This window comes from Rhipicephalus microplus, unplaced genomic scaffold (assembly GCF_043290135.1).
Source record: "Rhipicephalus microplus isolate Deutch F79 unplaced genomic scaffold, USDA_Rmic scaffold_27, whole genome shotgun sequence".
In the NCBI taxonomy this organism is placed as follows: domain Eukaryota; kingdom Metazoa; phylum Arthropoda; class Arachnida; order Ixodida; family Ixodidae; genus Rhipicephalus; species Rhipicephalus microplus.
In genome coordinates, this window is record NW_027464600.1 from 4192631 (window position 1) to 4210619 (window position 17989).

Below are 17989 nucleotides of genomic sequence, written 5' to 3' on the forward strand. Positions count from 1 at the left end.
GGACTAGTCCCGAAGACGTCGTTGACGCGACGTCTTCAATAGTAGGAATCGAAGAAGTATACTGCGTTCAGCACTTTGGAGGCCGGAACTACCAAGTTACCGTCAACAGTGAGGCCGCACTGGCCCAAATCGTAGACGCGTCGCACCTTATCATCCGAGGAGAGCGCGTCGCCATTGTACCCCTGGGACCCCAAGTGACCCAAGTGACCATCCTGTTCCTGCCGTGCCGCGTACCCAGCGAAGTCCTCGCACAAGCACTCTCTCCCTACGGGAAGGTGCTGCACATCACCAGAGGACTCATGGGATCGCGCCCAACCGTGACCACTGGGACGCGATACGTCCGCATGGAAATGAAGGCTTCGTCACCGGTGCCCAACTACCTCAAGGTCGCGGGCCATCGAGTAACCTGTGACTATAAAGGCATCCAGCGAGTGTGCCGTCGATGTGGAGACAGTGGGCACTTCCGCATGAACAGCACAGCTCCGTTTTGTGGAAGGTGCGGCGTTTATGGCCACGACGGGAAAGGCTGCTCGCTGCCGTGTCGCCGTTGTGGGGACCCGCATGCCACCGTGGCCTGCACCATCAGGCCATCGTATTCCGAGGCGGCATCCAAGGATTTCCCTCCACTTCAACCAGGAACGCCATCTAAGAACAAGTGCGACGATTCGTCAACGCGAGCCGCGGTAACCGACCACGACCAAGGTGTGCCAATCGCAACGCTGCACCAGACGCCCACTGCGTCCCCAACGATTCCGGGCCTGGTACTCCCTCCAGGTACTGAAAACTTAAGTTCCCCGCGTCCCGTGGCCATTTCTGAGGAATCGCAGGCCAAGCCCTCGTCTGACGAAGCGCCTCGTGAGGACGGCGTCTCGGATGGGAATATTGCATCTGAGGCTCCTCGCGTTGCTGCTCTGTCGACAACAAGTTCACGTGTCATCGAGGAGTCTACATCTCAAGACGACGACGCCTGCATTAACGAGGACTCCGACAGCACCGCGAGTGAGGCGCCCCTACAAATTGACGAAGACACCAGCCCCAGTGACTTAAGCTAGGACAGTGGAGACGTCTTTGTACCATCCTCGCTCAAAAACCCGGACACGAAACGCCACCGGATAACTACTCGTGACTTGGAAGCCCCCACCAGAGACAGAAGTCCCCTGCGGACTTCGACGCGATCCCGGAGGCCCCGAGCTTCCGGTGGATCGCCTGGCCGGAAAAAATGACTCAGCCACTTGCGGGGCATTGGCTCCCGCACCTGATAAAGGTACCCCTGCATTTGCGTGATTCTATACTATGTTTTCATTTTCCCCATGGCTCTTACTCTAAAAATTATTACTTTTAACGTTCAAGGTTTCCGAAATCCACAAAAACAGGCTGAGGTATTGGCTTTTGCACGTTCAGTGCACTGTGATTTGCTGTTCCTGCAAGAAACAAATTTTTTCAAGCTTTCTGATGTACTCGCTTTCAAGCGCGCGTTCAATTTTGATTGTTTCTTTTCGTACGCCAGCACGCATTCGACTGGCGTCGGAGTCGTTATTTTTAACCGAGGTCTTTTACGTGACCATCATGTTTCCTTCGATGCCTTCGGACGCGTGCTGGCGTTCGACTGCACCTTTTTTTCGTTAAGAATAAGATTTGTTGCCGTGTATGCCCCAGCGGCACGCGAGAACTCAAACGCGTTCTTCCAATCTCTTGATGCGTTTCTTTTAAATTCCCGACATGTGGTACTTTTAGGGGATTTCAATTGTGTCTTAGACTCACGCGCAGACGTTCGAGGTCCGGGTCGCGGCCGGTCAAACTGGAATGCCAGAGAACTCGAACGTCTAGTGCAGCAATTGGCATTGAGTGACATTCATCAAATTGTGCATGGCAGTAATTATGCCTATACTTGGCGTCGAGCAGCGTCGAGCAGCCGAATTGATCGCGTGTATGCATCCCCCAATCTCATTACCTACGTTCACGACACCGGGGTATTGTCATTGCCACCGACACCGGTGTACATTAGCGACCATCGGCCGGTCATGTTATCTCTCCGCCTGCCAGCTGGGACGCCGACGGTTCACAGACCATGGCGTCTCGATTGCCGCGTCCTCCAGGACTTTCAGGCTACGGAGAAATTATCCCGAGCGTTACGCGCATCGCTTATTGGGGCCGATGTAGCTGATTGGGATCGCCTCAAAGAACAGTGGCGGCATCATTGCAGTGCGTCGGGCAGAGGACTTTGCACCCGTATGTCGAAAGATGCGTCTTTGTTAATCCAGAAGATACGCATTGCCCATCGAGATCCCAGTCCTTCCACTGTAATGCGGGCATGGCAAGAGGAGCTCGTTGAACGGTACCAGCGTATTATGCGCGCTTCTTCACTCTCGGCTGCAGCTTGGCGCTGTAGACGTGCACCCTGTGCGCACCCTGAGGTGCTAAGGTATGCACGCAGAGCTCTGCTTCGTTCACCAGGCTCGCCTGCCCACTCGCTGAACTCTATCACCCCAGCTGCTGCGGGTACGCGCGACTTTCAGGAATTCACTCAACACTTTGAGTCAATAGCTAAATCTGGTGCTAATGTCTGTTACCCAGGATCCGTTTCTTCGCATCCTCCGCTAACAGATTTACCTCATGATTCCAACATGTCAAATGACGTCCTCCTATCACCGCCATCCGATGACGAAATCAAAGGCGCATTAGACGCAATGAAAAAGGGATCGGCCCCAGGGCCTGACGGACTACCTGTAGAGTTTTATGTACAGTTCTGGCCTATCATTGGTCCAACTATGTCACGCGTCATTCGCAAGTGTTTCCAAGATATTACACTTCCAACTTTTTTCCACAAAGGCCGTATAACACTAGTTCCCAAGAAAGACCCAATGTCTACGTGACCAGAAGATTGGCGCCCTATTACCCTGCTCAATGTAGATTACAAGCTCTTGGCTAACATTTTGGTGCGCCGAATCAGTCCATTTCTTGCAACATTAATCGCTCCCCACCAGGTCTGTTCTGTTCCAGGCCGAGAAATACACACCCATACGTGGTTAACGCGTGACATCATTCAATACACCATTAGCCGATGTGCGCAAGGACTGTTGGTTTCATTAGATCAAGAGAAAGCTCTTGATTTCATAGAACATGACTACATACTAAATGTTTTACATGCATACGGATTCCCGGATAAGTTCATTGACCTTATCAACGCGATGTACACTAATTTAGAAAGTACCCTTTACTTAGATTCCCGTGAGAGTCACGCATTTAGAGTCACGTGTGGGGTCCGTCAAGGGTGTCCCCTCTCCCCAGTGTTATTTATCCTTGCATTAGAGCCCTTCTTAAGGGCCGTTGAACATCACCCGCAGATTCGTGGCTTACCTCTACCCGGTAACACTCAAGTAAAAGTCGTTGCATATGCAGATGATATCACTCTATATGTACATAATGAACAGTCCCTGCAGCATGCTCTTGATACATTCCATGATTTCGGTATTATCTCCGGTGCGAGGTTAAACTTTTCTAAAAGCCAGTATTTTTTCATTGGCAACCCCAGCGGTCGCATCAACATCACGTCGCCTTTACAGTGGTCTCCTGAGATTTCAATACTCGGAGTTACTTTCACTGTATTTGGTATACAGGATAGCATCTGGTCATCCGTTGTACAAACTATTCTAAATGATATCAAAGCAGCCAGGTACTTCGAATTCCCCCTCTTGGAACGCCGATACTTAACTCAAACGGTGTACCTAGGAAAATTTTGGTACCTTTGCCATTCTGTTAAACCACCGCTCCACGTCTGCAGGAAAGTGCAAAGCTGCATCAGTTCATTTTTTTGGTCTGGTGGCACAGAATTGTTATCGCGTCCAGCGTTAGCTCAACCGCGAGATCAAGGCGGTTTTGCATTCCCCGACGTTTCCGTCGCGGCTTCTACATTGTGCCTCCGCACTTTATTGCGAATACTAAGCAATGATGACATACCCGCTCAGACACTGGCTCGCTACCATCTGGGGCCATCGACGTGTCTTCTTGCCGGATAGCCAAACAAACAAAGGTCCCCAATCAACTGAATTACCACCTTTGTATCGAGCCCTTCTGGCATTTCACCGACGTTTGGAAGCTACGTGCCCAGAGATAGAGGTGGCCGATTCTAAAGTGGTGGACACAATGGCCGCCCTTCTACGGCCCCTGGTGCCCAAGCATCGTCAATCTGTATTGAACCGCGCTTGGAAACCAATAACTGCCGCAGTGTTGCCAGGGCATCTCAGAGACTTTGTCTGGAGGCTGGGCTGGGGCTTGCTCCCCACGCGAGATCGGTTGCAGCGATGGCAGGTGGTTCGCACTTCCACTTGCCCCAACTGCGTCATGGTAGAGACCAATCGACATGCGACGTTTGAATGTGTGGTTTCCCGCCTTTTTTGGCGTGCGGTTAATGCTGGTTTTCGGGGACAGGGTGTGCGAACTTTCGTGTCCAACGGCCGATTTCCGCGTAGCCGCTTCTCCGCTCTCTTAATAGTTGCGGGGCTTTTCAGCCTTTGGAGAAACCGATGTGAGGCCGTAGCTGCCAATTGCCGCCGGCGTGCTTTGTGGCCGATACTGGGGAGAATGAGACGAGAGATCCTCGCGTTCCTCTCCGAAAAGCTTTTCTTCCTCGGGGAGCAAGAGTTTCTGCGGCATTGGTCGTGCCCTTTCGTCAAGGTGGAACACGAAAGGATACAGCTAATTTTTCGACCAACTTGGTGCTAAGCAGCGCCCGTTGAGTTGTTATATATGATTTCATTTTTTACAAATTGTGTTTTATTTGGATCTATTGTATCGTTATACCCTTGTATCGTGATATCACATTGAATTTTTGTGTACATGTATGCCAACATAATCATGTATATTAGAGCAAATGTCTTCACTGTGACGTAGTGATGTTAGTCGTGAAATATAGATGTGCAGAAGTGTATGTGCCCTGTTGCTGGAATGGTATAAAGCCTTTCTGTTCTGTACATGCTGTAAATAAACTTTTTCTAAACCAGAATTATTTCACAGAAAAAGCGTATTACCTCAGAAATTGAACGCCACAAAAGTTTTAAGAATTCGTCTAGTACGAGCGGAGTTACAAAGATTTGTCACACGCTGCAATCACATTCTCTCTTCTCTCGTTCTGACGAAAGTGCTGGAAGCTGAGCAGGGAGGGATGGGAGGGGCAAACAAAAGACGTCGCTCACGCTTTGTGACCTTCAGCATTGTTTTTTTTTTTGAATACGCGGCTTCTTTAGTGCGATCGAGCGCGCACGCGTGGAACGGTGACGGCCTCTTGCGGCGATCTCTGTAACAAACGAGCGCGCCATGTTCTAATCAGCTAATGACTGATAGATGCGCTTACTGGGCTGGATTCCGTTATTTGTCGAGAGAAGAGAAAGCTATTTTTTAGCTGACTGATAATTTATTGTGAATTCCAGGCCGCGTGCTGTGCTATAATATTTGGCTCGCCTCTACTACCGATCGGCAGGGTTTTCTGACCATGCTGAAAAAGTGTTGCAGGGTCCCCTTATACTCGTTGGGCGTTTGAGGAAAACGCTCCTTCTCAATCACTGAACGCCAGCAGTTCATCATACCTCTAGTAAGATGGCTGCCGCAGCCGCCATCTTATGGTTGGCGTGGCTGCACTCACCGGCAAGATTTTCCACTCTAGGAGCTTCTGCCCATGTAACGCTAGGCAAAGTAGTCCATTTTTGCGCGCGCCTTGTAACTCAATTGAAAGGGACGGGGGCGCACCATCAGTGTTTTTTTCAGACACAGACACCTCTTAGCGTTTGAGATGCACGTGAAAAAATGGCAGCATATCCACGGGGTGTATGACGGAGAGTGGGGCGAAGCAATCGTCCGTCCATTCGTTCTTGCTTCCGTCCGTCCATGTGTCCGTCTGTTTGACCATCCGTGAGTCCATCCGTCGCTCCATGCGTGCGTCTGTTCGTGCGTCCACATGTTCATCCCTGCGTCCGTCCCTACGTTCGCCCGTGCATCCGCCCCTGCGTCCGTCTATGTCTTCATCCGTCCGTGCAGCCATCCGTGCATCCATTCATGCATCTGTCTGTGTGTCCGTTCGTCCATCTAGTCGACACTCCAAGTACCACCCTCTCGTGTGTTTTCATCGTATATTCCGCATATAGAAGCACCGCCATCCAGCGGACGTTCCAAGAACTAAACGAGAGGTGGCACACGCACACTTTCTAACGGCTTGCGCTTCGTGTCTACTTCCCAACTTCAACCACCTATAGCCTATGGTATATACTAGTTCACTAGTATTCATCCATCCGTTCATTCGTTTTTGCTTCCGTCCGTCCATGCGTCCATCTGTGTGACCGTCCATGCGTCCATCCGCCCGTCTGCGCGTGCGTCTGTTCGTAAGTCCACACGTTCATCCGTGCGTCGATTCCTTCGTTCGTCCCTGCATCCACCCTTGCGTCCGTCTGTGCATCCATCCGTCCGTGCAGCCATTCGTGCAGCCATCCGTGCGTCCGTACATGCATCTGTCTGTGCATCCGTTCGTCCATCTAGTCAACACTCCAAGTACCACCATCTCGCATCTTTTCATCATATATTCTGCATATACCGGGAACCAGTTTGCAGATAAGGCGGCTCGAGGCTTCACAAATTACCGAGCTTCCTTGCACAATGCAATAGAGGGTCCAACGCCCCTAGGCCCTAACTTTCGTACAATTCTTCAGTATTACAGGGGCAATAGAAAAGTGTACCCAGCACCGCATAAGAAACTCACAGCAATGGAATCGGTGGCATTACGCAGAATCCAAACAATCACATACACGAACTTACACAGGCTGCATGTATTCTACCCCACAGCATACAAAGATATATGTCCGTGATGTTGGGCCATACCAACTCTGTTTCACATCACGTGGGAGTGTACGCATCACAATGAAGAACACCACAACATGAACAACACAGAGAAACAATGGGAGGCGCTGCTGTCCAGCTCGGCCATTGTTGATCAGCGCTGGCTGGTCCAACGGGTAGAGATGATGGCTAGGGCCAGCAGAGCCCTGGAATAGGGGCCCGACCATTTGGAATGCTCCGCGTTATGCGCAAATAAAGTTTTCCCTTTCTCTCTCTCCGCATATAGACGCACCGCCATCCAGCGGACATTCCAAGGACTGAACGAGAGGTGCCACAAGAACACCTACTTACGGCTTGCGCTTCGTGTCTACTTCCCACCTTTAACCACCTCGAGCTCATGGTATATTCTAGTTCACTGTATTCATGGCACTGCAGCCCAACGCTCACTAAACCTTTCTAAAACCAAGGAGGTTACGCCCAGGGAGTATAACGTAGCAACCCTTTCTCGTCAGATAGTGCTCAATGTACATGCCAATGGCTGCTAATGGGGAATGAGAGACAAGACCCCTCAGCTTTTAATTAACGTGAATGCTGCGAATTTCTTATTGTTAAACAACGCCCAGGAGAAATCTCCCACCGGCACCACCCTGCAGGTCAAAGCGTAAGACATGTTGCGCACTACTACGAGGGATGATCGGATGCCATTAAGGAGCCGCGCCCCCAGAAGGTGGGACTTTTTGACTCGGTCAAAAACGCGAAGTCACAACGAATGAATTAAAGTAAATACGACTATCATGATGGTGGGAGCTGCGTCCTGTCTCAAATAGCTACACGTAGAAAATGAAGGGGGAACTTCAATATTTCGCGGTTAAAATATGGGTACTATTGTAGATATACATTCACTGGCGGTAGGGTGCTCGCGATTCGTCTCTGTAGTCTTAGATCCAATGCCAAGAAAAGTTGACGCCGAGTATACGAACTTCTTTGTTTAAGAAGGATGCATAACGTAATATGTACGCTCAGTCCGCAACCCTAGCCTCCTGGCCATGTTCATGAGCTGTTTCCTTCAGTAAGGAGCTGATGAACACGGCCAAGACGTCGCCCAATGTAACCAAAATTTCATAAAAGATGCACAGGAAACGATGCCATATTAGCGCTCTTTCTTCATCTTACGTGGCGTATTTAATATTGTTTACAAGGCGAAAGCCTGAGATTCCTGATCAAACACTAAAACTGATTGTCGCAAACAATAATTGATGATAAAGTTAATCCTGCAATAGCATCACCTTGGCCTCTCTTCATGACACCAAAAATCGCAAAACTTGTGACGTTACTATAACGTGACGCTGCACGATGACGTCAGCCCATGACATAGTCATTTGCACGACGAGTGCCAAACCTGGAGGCTATGCTACAGAATCACGTGAAGTGCAGGAAGGTTCCGGGAGACTCGCAGAGTGACCGGTTGCGCTCATAAAAAGTGAATTTGGGCTTATTTTTTTTTGCTGAGTAACTTGAAAAAATTTCACTCGCTTCTCGCGTTTTTTTTTAGGTCGGCGGAAGACTTAGGTTGTTCCAACAGATATAGTTATTTTAGGGATTATCACGTTCACCAAAGCACGTTCGTCGTTTACAATAGCATACTTGTCAATGACGTCGAGTAGTTGAGTGCATAGGTGTGCGCACTGTTCCCCATCAAGGTAAGTGAAGGTTCATCGCAGCGCCCCCCCCCCCCCCCTCATTACCCGTCCTAATAAGTCAATATTTGGGGCAGACTTTATGCCCCCTTACCCCTTTAGGTGACTAGAGAAGGAGACGACCGCCACCAGTGATCCGGCCACGAGTACATGCCTATAGTTGGGCGTTGAAGTCAAGCATACGTTGGGGAACAAGCAAAACTAAACATACACCTTGAACCGAATAGAGGCTACCCTGGAGACAATGTTAAGTAGCTATATGTGCTTTCGTTCGTAGTAGCTCATATTTTCTCAGTGCAAAACAGTCACGGTATTCTTTGGGCTTCACTTTTTATTTGAGTGAAAATTTGTAATCATATTAAATAAAATATTTTCAAGAATGGGAAAGTTCATTGTGTGTCCGCCTATTTTGTAATGAGCAATCGCGTGTTTGCTCTGTAGCATCTGGTAACACTGCGAGTGACCGAGAATACATTAATACACTAGACTGAGAAGAAGCCAAAAAAGAAGATGGCGTTTCTCTTCGAGTCCTCTTAGGGAAATGCATAGGTGGCAGCGAACGTTTTAGTGGATTTGCTCTGTTCTTCCCATGGAGCAACGAGCTGTGCGCATCGAGAACGGCGCACGAGAAACCGAGACAATTCGGAATCTCACAATTTCGCCCATACTTCGTCGAAAACTAATCTCTCCAGCACCTAATGCGCTCTCCTGTCTACAATAAACAGTCGAGCATTAATGGCTTGGAGGTGGCATTGCATCAGGCATTCCTCGAATATCAACTCCCAAGCCTCAATCGTAGTGGCGTATTTTTTTTAATTCCGTTTCTTTACGCAGTGTGGACTGGTTGCGTAATTTAAGCGCACATTTTTTTCTTGCGTCACCCACGCTTTCATTTTGTTGTTTCGTTTTGTCTCGCCGTCCTTAATATATGGGGCTACGTGTTGAAGTGAGCCTAAAGCGCGGCTTTCTCAGTTCGTCGCTTGGACGAGTCTAGGAGTTCGCAACGAAATTGCTAGATGCCAGGGATGGGCGACCAAGAAAGAACAAGTGCGTCGAAGCAGAGGCTGTGCACGTAATTACGTACAGTCACAAATTTCGGCACGAGACATATTGTCTCGCGAGAAAGTTTTTTCGTGTGCAGATGTGAAAGCTATGTTTCAGTGTGTTGCATCTGTTGTGTGTGCATGTACGTGTGCGTCTATGCGTGTGTGTATAAATATATATCTATATCTGCCTGGTGTGTGTGTGTGTTTGTGTGTGTGCGTGTGCGTGTGTGTGTGCACGTGCTAGAAAGAGCTCTGAAGAAAGTGGCAGACTACGGCTATTAGAAGTCATCGCTGATTGCCTGCTGGTCGACATTTTGAAGTGGAGCAAAGGAATTGCAACTAAACATTTCTTTTTATGAACCTCCAGAGATAAGCTCTGCTTGCCAGCGAGTTCGATAAATTGGGAGGGCGTTCCGGGTAAACTGAAATCGATTCGATTTTCGAGCGCTCCACTATACTCGGCAGCTTGAAATCGACCACACGCTATAAGCAATTATTGTTCTGAGCTGTCACGCCAGTTTTCACATGTTTTGTTGACTACCAGTATCAAGACAGTTTTTTTGTTGTTAGATACTTTTGATGCGTCATTGTTCGATGTTTTTGTACTTGAGCCGTAATCATGTATCACTGATCAGCGTTATCGGTTACAAAGAGAGAGAAATGAATAAAGTCAAGGAGGTGGTTACCAGATGATCGTTGCGTTCGCTACAGCTCACAGGAGGAAGATATAGTGAGTAAAAAATTAGAAGATCCCTAAGTTTTGCCTTTAAGTGCTTAGCGCGACAGCAATATTTGTTTTCTAGTGCGAAAAGGACATTTACCTGTACGCAGTCAAACGTCTTTAGAAAATCTAAGAAGAGACCAAGAGTGCAGTGTTTGTGCTCTATATCTTCACGTATTGTAATTTTGTTAAAAAAATAACGCCATAAAGAACAGAACACAGACCACTTGCATGAACGCATCATCTACAAGCGGTTGCCGAAAGCTGTCAATGTTCTGCTAGCAACACTTTTTTTTTATTTCAATTCCTTATTCATCAATAGTACATAAGGAGGTCCTAGAGTTACAAAACTGTCAGGAGGACCTCGTATTAGTCATTTTTCAATATCAATAAATTGCATATACTGGCAAAAATCAGTTAGAGGTAAAAAAAGATGGGTAAAAGTAATTAAGTAGGGCATAAAGGGGAAACAAACAATGTTGAAAAGAACCAAAAAAGGGTTGGTGTTTACAAGAAACGTAATTTACGAACAAATGGTACAGAACTCATTAAAAACGACAAAAATTGCAGTCAACTTAACTTTATATAAACATGAATGCTTATCAAAGAACATGGTGTACAATTATTATACAAATAAACGAAAAATATCCTTGTAGCCCATTTTAACCACATGAATAATAAATTTCTAGAAACAAGCAACTAATAGATTGAAGAAAAACGTTCAACACATATATTGTAGATATATATTGTAGAAGTGGTAATATAGCGAAGGGAATTCGCGTTTATGTTTAGGTATATGATCTCGATGAATCGAGAGGGAGCTATGTTGCCAGTAGGTGTGTCTTCGTGTGGTTTTTTAGTACCATTGTTGTGCGGCATGTTTCAATATTTGATCACAATATATTGCAGTGTTGAATTGCACTGATTCATTCTTCTCGGATCAGTGTTACGTATAAAATGATCACGCATATGCACACGTATATACAAGCACGCGGTTACACATTCATACTTTCTCTTCGTCAGGAAGGCTATATCGCACTATACGCCCCTGCAAGCAATGAATTTTAACTAGAAGAGCACAGAAATAAAAGAACGTGCTATTATCGCTACCAAAGAAAACATTCTTACATTCAAACATATCTTTCAAATTTACGCTTAGTTTCTTTTGTTCGTAAACATGCTCGAAACCGCACATGAACCCTATATAATGGATGGATGGATGGATGGATGGATGGATGGATGGATGGATGGATGGATGGATGGATGGATGGATGGATGGATGGATGGATGGATGGATGGATGGATTAATATGGCTGTACCCTTTAGAATGGGCGGTGGCTAACGCCACCAAGCCGTAATACTTAGTGATAGAACACGCACGAGAGCGCCACGAACGAGCTCTGATGAGTGGCGGGATGGGAAGCTCGTGAAGCAAGAGGTACTGTTCAAAGCGGTCTTTCTGTCGTAGCCTATCAAGTGGAATGTCGTGGAGTAATGGCCTTGGCAAGCTATTAGTCTCGGGGCGCTGGACAAACAAGGACCACCGAGTGGCAAGGCTCGTGACCTCCGTCGTCATGTGTCTCGATGGCCAGGGTTAATAAATCGGACCCTATCTTTGCTTTGTGCTTGATTGTTTGAAGGACAACACAAAAAAAAGAAATTTGCCCAGAAAAAAATACGTGCTCTTTTTACGACTTCCACCTACGTAACCGTTGTATACAGTCATCATATAAAAAGTGTTCAGGAAGCATATCTTACTGTTGATGCGACAGTTTATCGAAACTTATCACATCAGAAAGATTGACAGCTGGGGTGAAAGTTCCACGTCAATTCCTTTATTGCAAGATATATTGTCAATCCTAATCAGGTTTAAGCTGTGCACTGTCATCATGCTTAATTATGTCACAAGAGGTTTTGTTATCGTATATCTATCAACACTGTTTTTACCTGCATGCTCTTCTACGAACGCCTACATTCCACACATACATATGTTTACGTTGCTTCTCTATTAAATGTTCTCGAAAGTCAGTGCTGTGAGTGTTATGTTTGACCGCCCTTGTCTGTTGCGCTGTTTATATTTCTAGCGCACTATACCAACATGCCGAAGTTTCAACCCAATATGCATAAAAAAAGATGGGGTGGTTCAATAGCGAAAACAAGTAACATGGTCATCGAATTGGCGCAAAAGGTGGCCGTATACAATTCGGTCGGCGCCAGAGCGAGCCATACGATGCAGTCTATGAACAATGTAACTGTGCCATATATTAGGCGACCAATCCCACCACCATGGTGGTGGTTGGATCGTTCTCCGCTGTGATATTGTTTGTGCGTGGGAATCTATATATGGACGCACGTTTGGTCAAATCCTATAGCCACATAGAACTTCATTATCATTACACCTGCCATTTCTTTAGGCCACTATCGAATGAATGTAACACACTGCAATCGCATAAATCGCGTTTAGTTAGCTCCGTCGCCTGCAGTACACTTCATGGGCCTTCGATTCAGCTTAGCTTTCAGTGTATTCACTCATTATTGCATAGTTTATTTTTGTGCATAAACCACTGTCCCTGGCCTTGCACAGCCTAGGCATCAGGCAAACGTTGTGCAGGAGTAGTTTTGTCCGCCAATATTATGGCACAGCGATCAGCCACGTTTTTGTTTGTTTTTGTATCACTAGCATCTTTACGGTCACTGACAGCTTCGCTGTTAGAAATGTTCACTGAGTTGAAGTAATATGTAGTGTTCTATGGAAGAGGGGATAAACTATCCCTGACACCTTGGTCGAGGCAACGCAATGCTAATAGGGTATTTTATGCACCCTGCGATGAAAGAACAGTAAGCAGTAAGCAGCAGCAGCCGCAGCTGTGAACGATTTGGAGTAGCTTGTACTCGGCTATGAAAGAGCTGCATGTAGCTGCCCCAGTTGTATGAAATTTCAGGTGTGACAAATCTATTCAAGGCGAAGCACGAACGATTTCATGTTCTATATGCTCTTTACCATAGGAGAGCAATAAGTGGTCTCGGTCGCAGGCTCGCTACGTGGTATGAAACTGGATGTTTGGAATAACCATATAAAATTTAGAGCACTAGAGGGACTCTGCAATAGAAGAGCAGATTACTGTCCCAAAATTGCCTTTACAATGGCACCAATGAGTTTTGCGTGTCACTTCGAGCACGATGCAAACAAAACTGCGTGTTTAGAACGAACTGTGAGCACTCAAGCGTACTTGCGTTTTACTGTAGGATAGCAATTAGTTGTCCTTCGTTTAGAAAAATTTATTCTCGCGAACAGTGAACATCAATTACAATCCAACAGAACATCGAGAGGGAACACTGCACCCACAGACACACCAAAAATTTTTACAAAAAGGTATGTTTACATACACAACTTATCAAAAAGATATGTCTACATGGAACTCAACATACACAAGTACACAAGAATTTTAGCAAAAAGATATGTTTACATTGTGCAATGCACGGTAAACGAAGGACACACAAATAAAATGGAAAGATCTATATGTTAGGTATTTACATAGCATTTACAAGGTGTTTGAGCGAGTACTAAACAAAGATTAGCCTACCAAAATTAGTCAGGCATGTAAACAAGCTTTACGCGTCCATCGAAGATGAACACAAAAGAGCAGGACCTGTGCCGAAGAAATTCCTCCTCACCAAGAAAGAAGAGTTCCTCCGACAAAACAGCATTTCTTTGTAGATTCGCTTCAAACTCGGGAAGAGACCGCGACGGTGACGACCTGCTGCAACCACCTCACAAAGATTGTGCCAAAGGCAGTAAGCACCAGCAACAATGAGAAGGCCGGCGAAGTGGCCTCGAGAACAACGTCCAGAAGAAACAAAGCGGTTTACTCGGAGGTCCTGCAATCCGGCATAAACGGCCCTCCGGAAAACATGAGAAACGACACATTGACTTAAAACATGCTGATTTATTTTCCGTAGGCAGCAGTTCAGGCATGTTGCTGACTGAACCATTCTTCACCTCTCGAGGTGGTCAAGGGTACAAAGAACACCCCACCGCAGCCGCCACATGAAGTCCCGGACGTGGCCCGGCAGAAATGATGCCGTCAGCGTGCTCCAAGACACACGACTAGAGCGGGTGTGGCGTGCCGGAGGAACTAACGGGAGCAACAAAGCGGCTGTTGTGTCAACGATTGGCCTGTCCAACACATCTACCCCAGGACAAGTTGACTGGATATGGCAAAAAAATGCGACAACTGTTGCATAAAACGAAGGAAGTGTTACTGATTTTGGGCACCGATTAAGATGCAGATTGGCCATTAAACACCGGAAGTGAGTGCCTAAAAAATAATATGCCAGAGTTCGCACGGGGGATTACTCTCCTTGTGCGAGGCGCAACAGGAAGCGCAGGGCCAGTAGCCAACAGCGTATTGACACCGAAGGGAAAGAAAAGTCTCCCTGGGAACGCTGTTGTCCTAACACGACACGCGAAACTAACTCAGTGCCACCGGACCAAAAGAAGGAGCAGAAAGCAGACTGCAATGACCTCACAATGCGTAAGTGCGGCTGCTCCACGTGAGAAAGCTACCAAATGCGACCGCAGAACGGAGTCTGCGCAAGGTATCTCTACTCAAGAGGCGGGAAGTCGAACTCTCGTGCATTTAAATTTTTTGTTTTACTTTGTCGAGGGCGTTTGACCAAACGGAGTTACAAACGCAGTAGTTGTATACAATTTCTAAAATACGAAGAGACGCAGCTGGCTGAAGAAGAGATGTGGAGCTAAGTCTGAAGTTTGTACAGCCGATGAACGAATACCGGGACTTAGAGAAGTTTAGCGTGACACCTGAAATGTCACCATACTGAAAGAATAAACTCAAGCTATGTGAAAGACTATCTTCATCTGACTGATACAAGGTTATGTCGTCAGCAAAAGCTATGACTTTCGCGGCACCACTGCCAGGAAGCGCGAGACCCCGGACACGCGAATCCGCTTCAAGAGCATATAGAAATGGCTCAAGGCTGAGGACAAATAGAACAGGAGACAATGGGCATCCCTGACGCACGCCACGTGTAATAGAAAAGGCGGCATGTTCCCAACCATCTAGAACTAGTGTTGTTTTTATACCAGAGTGGGTGTGTCTAATTAATTCCACAAAAGCACAAGGGAAACCAAAGGCTATGAGCCCTTTAAGATATACGTGTTCTCTAGTCGGTCAAATGCTTTCTCTTGGCCCAAAGACACAAGGAGACCACGCACAGATCGCGACAGAGTATAGGCTGTGATATCCCAGGTGGTAAAGGACAAGCTGTGTATTTCTCGTCCAGACATTGATGAAGCTTCATGATGACCCACCAGGGTGGTCAACAGAGCCCTCAAACATTGAACGATCACCGTCGTGAATATCTTATACTCAACGTTACGAAACGTGACAGGTCTCCAATCTTGAGGACTAACCAAGGAAGCGTTAGCTTTGAGGATTAGTACAATGCGGCGATTTCGAAAATTTGTTAAAAAGACACCATCTTCGAAACATCGCCGGATAACTACGGTTAAGGCATTACCAAGCTCATTCTAAAATGACAAGTAAAATCATCTGGAAAACCGTCGGGCCCAGGGGCCATCCCCCGTTTCATAGAATGCCGTGCTGCCTTTTCCTCTTCGGGTGAAGGAAGGAGGTGCAGAGAATCAGCAGCTTGTTGAGGAACGCGACGCAAACCTCTAAGCATAGGCAGTATATCATAGTTTGTCCGCATGCCGAACACAACATCTGTTTGAAATGCGCCAAAAATTGGCATCGATCACGCGTAAGAAGCGGCTGTGAAGGTGATGCCTGCGTATTCATAAAAAAAGGGCAGCATGAATGATGGAGAGTGGGGCGAAGCATCCGTCCGTCCATTCGTTCTTGCTTCCGTCCGTCCATGCGTCCGTCTTTGTGACCGTCCGTACGTCCATCCGCCCGTCTGTGCGTACGTCTGTTCATGCATCCGCACGTCCATCTATGCGTCCTTCCTTGCGTTCGTCCATGCGTCCGCCCCTGCGTCCGTCCATGCGTCCATCCGTCTGTGCAGCCATTCGTCTGCTTAAATACGCCTGCTTTTAGCCAGTTCCAGAACCCGGCATTCCTGAATAATTTCCTCGACGGTCGCACACTTCCGGCACATTAGCAAGTTGAACGCATCGTCCGCTATTCCCTTGAGGACATGGCCAACCTTATCAGACTCCGACAGGTCGTTGTGGACTTTACAACATGGAGCCAGATGTCCTGTATATACTGGATATACGGCTCTGTGGACGTCTGAGCACGTATAGACAACTCCTTCTTTGCAGCCGCCTTTCGGCCGATGGGCTTCCCAAATAGTTCTCGTACCAGACTTTGGCCATGCCTTCCAGGTAAAACAACACGTTGGCCAACATGAGAGTCGGGTCATACCGGCTGAGCGCACTGGTACTTTCGCAGTCAGCTATCCAGTCGTCAATATCAACTTCGTCCGTACCACAGAATGTTCCTGCATGCTTCGGATGTGTCAGCACGTACAACGGTGGGGGTGGGGCTGGCGGAGGCGTTGCCGTGGATGGTGCAGGCGTCACCGAGGCCGATGGAGAGGTGGCCGTGGGATCAGTCCCGTGTTCCATCACGGAAACTCCGATTTGACGACCACTGCGGAGCTCCGTTGTATGGCACTTCGTTACCCAGCCTGTCCACCACTTTGTTACGGGGATTACAAATGCACGGAAGAGAGAAACGAGTGTATTTGCGATATTTACAGGTTGGTGTCACACCCCAGGGCTGCTAGCATCTCGCACGTCGAATCCTCTTCTCCATCGATTCGTCTACGACGGCGGAGCCACCATGCCCACTGCCTCCCAACAATATGCAACACCTAGCCGTAGGGGGAAAGTGCTTGTGCGAGTACTTCGCTGGGGATGTGGCACGGAAGGAACAGGGTAGTTACCTGGGTTACCTGGTGCCCTTGGACATGATGGAGACGCGCTCTTCTCGGATGGTGAGGTGTGACGCTTCCACGATTTGGGCCAGGGCGACTTCGCTGTTCAGGATAACTTAATAATTGTGTCCACCACCGATGTGGTGGACACAGTATATTTTTTCGATTTCTACTATTGAAAACGTCACGTCAACGACGTCTTCAGGACTTTCCCCCTCAAGGACGACGACATCAATGGCTAATGCATTCTTCGGTGGCTAGCTTGCCATGATAAGTGCCCACTAGCCTAAGGACGCCCTGAAACGTGCTGCTTAGCTTGTCACCAACGCCAATCTTTTGGGCTTAAAAAAGTGGGTAATAATTTAGAGTACTCGGTACTCTACTATAGGAGAGCATAAAGCCGTCCTGTGTTTAGAAAAAAATGGTTAACGATTTAGAGTACTATGGGAGAGCAAAATGTCCTGCTTGGAAAAAGTTCTTAATGATTCAGAGTACTTGGTACACTACTTATGTGAGAGGAAAAAGCCGTACCAAGAACCTACGTTTCACGAGGCCGGTGGTACTACGCCGGCTCTCGTTCCGAACTTCGCCGCTTGCGTGTGTTTAGAAAAAGTTGGTAAAGATTTCGAGTACTTAGTACTCGACTATGGGAGAGCCTAAAGCTGTCCCGTGTGCAGTCGAAGGTATGTAACAATCTTTTGGAACAAGTAAATATTTAAATACCCTTAGCCACCGAAAGCCACATAGCAGGGGAAAGGTCTAAATAATGTAAGTGGATT